Raw genomic sequence first — 3,841 nt, 5'->3', positions numbered from 1 at the left:
AGACAGATTGAGCTCCCACAGTAAGGCATTTTCTCCAGCCCTCAAATCATTTTTGTGGCTCCTTCCTGAACTCTCTCCCATTTTTCACCGTCCTTTTAAAGAAGTGGACACTAGCACTGATGAAATATTCCAGTAGCTGTCTCACCAGTTCCTTATGCTCTTCCCTGTATTTATTCATCCTCTGAAGAAAGGCAGAGCTAGTCAGAAGGCACCATCTGGTGAGGAAGTCTGACTGGTAGGGGGCAGATTTAAATACTTAAAGAGTAGCAGAGGGGAGGGTGGAATGGGCAAAGGACATTTAAAGACTGACTTGCTAGACTATGATCATTTTTAGTTTCCCCAGGAGGTTAGTGAATTCTTCTCCCTTGGACTCCTATTGCCTGTGTTTAGAAAGGTGAATAGCAGCAGACTATAAAATACGGAAAATGAAAATTTCATTGGGATTACACATGGATGAGGAGAATCAGCATCTGCCTGCTGGAAAACACAGGACTAACGGGGGCAAGGCAAGCGGGGAATAAAAAAGAAGAGAAATGCCATGACAGTCAAATATGAACAGAAAAAATCCACAACAGTCAAAAGACTACAAAAAGAAAGGGGATTTCATGACCCTAATTGATGTTCGTAACCTATATTAAAAAAGCACTGAATTACTGAAGTCTCAGGATGCAGGTCCAGTATTCAAGCCAATGCCCGCACTGCAGAGCTAACACCTGAGAGAGGAGACTGATGATTTTGCCCCACTCTGGCACCGCAAATTGTATTTCTTAGTGAAAGATCCTTTTTAGAAGCTTATAAAGATGTTGAGTAAAGGGCAGGATGTAGAACCTGGGAACTGTTTACTTATGCACCCGGCTGATCATAACTGCTGGGGTAGCTCATGAGAAAAAGACTGCCAGACAAGCATAAAGCTTGTTGCTGAGATCAGAGGTGACAGTCTGAGTTGCAGATATAAAAGGCATGCAAGTCCAAGAGAGCTTTCGAATGACTGTTTCAGAAGCTGGGGAAGCCAAAAGCACTCTCTTCCCCGCTTCTGCAAGGACTAAAGCATTTGTCTCTGGCTCTGCATTCAGCCATGCTTATTCATTCCTTTATGATCTTTAGATTGGATTTCTACAATGCACGGTGACTGAGGAATAATCTTGAAAAGTGCATGGCAGCCTCAGTTGGTACAGCAGGAGGCTACTTACTACTGTGAAGGTATTAGTCCAGGAAGAAAATATACTGCATGAGCTCTTCACTGTAAGTGCTGACCCTGTATTCACAGTAGCACAAGCATTGTTTTGCCTTTTTTTTTTTCAAATCATCCAAGTAATCAATAAGAATTCATTATAAAGGACACTCAGTACTTAAAAACATGTAATTTTGAACACTTTTTGTAAACTTATGCTTCATATAATTTCTTACACTTCCAAGAACGGAGCGTGTAAAGTACTGTTGTTGGGTTTTGACCATCTGACTTTTTTTTTAGAAACATTCAGAAGCACATACGGACTACAGTTGATCCATTCTGAAAAATCAAAGCTTTTCTTTTTTGTTTAAGCCCTTTACTAAAGCTCCCACAGCCCCTGCTAATATCCACATAAACTTTCTCATTCCATACCAATGTTGCCTGAATTCCAATAAATTAGGCCACACAAAGAACATCAACAGCAAAAATTACACTTTAACTGAGTAGACAGTCAGTGTTTCTAGGAATTCAACAGTCTGCTATGCCTAACCTATTGGTGTCACCAAGGGAATACAAACAAAGGAAGACTAACATGGAATTATCTTAAAGGCTTCTTAATAACTGAAACACAGACAAGATATGGTGTGGGATGCAGGAGAAGGAACCTTTCCAGACATCCTTCCCTTGTTTTGCAAACAGCCATTGCAGGGCATTTTCTTCTTTCCTTTAAATGGCAATTAACCCCTTGAGCCCAACACTAGCAAATACTTGTCATGCAAGTCCAGTTCACTCCAGGTTTTCTCTCCCATGAGAGACGGTAAAAAAAGCCCTATGTTCTGATGCTTCCAAGTCACTTTTACACTGTGTAAATGTGCCAGGATGCACAATTTGAGAGTAGAACACAGAATGGCTATAAGTATTAAGAAGGTCTTTACTTTCAGGTGTTACTTTTCCAAAATAGAATAGTGACACCAACAGAAGGTTCCTCATCTCAGGAAATAACAAGGAAAATACATTTAATGGTTACATTATTGTAACAAAATTAAATGTAAAGGAAATGCTTTTCAAGCATTCATGAACATGATAAAATTAATTCTCCTTTTGAGAACTGCATTTTCTTACATTTACTTCTTTCTGAAGGTAAATTGTTAGGGAAGTCTAGAAAACTTCATGTAGATGGTCTTTTCTTACCCTAGCATGAAGAAGAAAAGAACATTTTTTTTTCCAATTTATTTATTCTAAATTGTGTTGTATCCAGATAGATGCAGCATTCTCATATTGGAATAATGCCTTGTACTTGTTTTACTATTTGATGGTTTGATTTGTCATTTCCCAGAAATATAATCATCCACCTTTTTCCTGGGCAAATTATTCCACCGTAAAATGGAATTATTAACTCCTCAAAAATCTTCTGTTCAAACATCAGACTTGCCTCACTAAAGATAAGCGTCTTTAATATATTTGAAATAGTGACACTTTGTATTTAATTTCCAGCTACTATAGGAGTTCAGTAAATTACCTTCCCATTAGTGTTTTTGATAGATGTAGACTGTGCATTCATGTAGATCTTCATATCCTCCGATATGAATGTTTATTTCAAAACGTGGTTTTTAGCAGCAGGAATGTGACATTGCACACACAGAATCCGAACAGGAGAGCAGAAAAAACTAGGTACTATTCCTATTATTACCCCGTCTGCTTTAAGACCTTAGCTAAATTACACTGAACTTGTGCTACCTCAATTTCCCTAGTTTAAAATTGAGATCAAGATACTTCACTCCCTGTGTAATGAAGCTAAGTATTTCTTTATATAAAAATGGGAGATCCTTTAGCAAAAATGATTCAATGCAAATAATCTAATGCAATGCTATGGTTGAGAATCTGAACAGAGAGCTATCAAAAAATGCAAAGGCAAACTCCCACAGCAATTAAAAAGTAGGTCATATTGAATGTATGTGTTAATGCACTGAAGGAACATATACTTGCTCAGTAAAAATTGCAGGGGCTTTAAATACTCAGACATATGTGAGTTCAAATTCAATGCACTGTTATAGCCTGAAAGTTGTATTTTCATTTAATAAGACTTTATAACAGATAATTCATTGTTTGCATTTTATCCAATCACTTCTGATACTCTGTTCTATTGATCAATATGGTTTCTTTTCTTTTATCTTGACATTGTAGCAGCGTATATGTAGAACTGCAATGACATTGCTTCATTTGACATTGTAATATTCCCTGTACAGCTGCATTTACATCATTTTCAGCCCTTTAGAATGACAATAACTCCCATGAAATCAAATGATGAGCTATTATTATCACAGAAACATCATGAAAAATAAGTAGTTTGAAAGCTGGATAGCAATATATTAGCTATCCAAGCACTTCAAAACACAGATTTTTCTTTTTTTAATATAGTAGACTCTAACTAAGTTTCTCTTCTCATTCATTCTCCTATTTGCACTGCTAAAAACGTGTCTTGGAAAAGATCCATTCTTCAGTAACCGTTAAATGAACATAAGGACAATCATATCACAGGTCCATCTACTTAAATTGTCAACAGCAGATATTTAGACAGAATGATGAGAAACAGGGCATGAATGCTTCCCATGGAAAATACTCAGGAATCATCATTTAGGAACATCTTGAGATAAAAGTTGTGCCAGCACT

This window comes from Aptenodytes forsteri, unplaced genomic scaffold (assembly GCF_000699145.1).
Source record: "Aptenodytes forsteri isolate BGI_AS27 unplaced genomic scaffold, ASM69914v1 Scaffold333, whole genome shotgun sequence".
NCBI lineage: Eukaryota > Metazoa > Chordata > Aves > Sphenisciformes > Spheniscidae > Aptenodytes > Aptenodytes forsteri.
The sequence above is the reverse complement of the archived record's forward strand: the minus strand, read 5'-3'. Positions refer to the sequence as shown.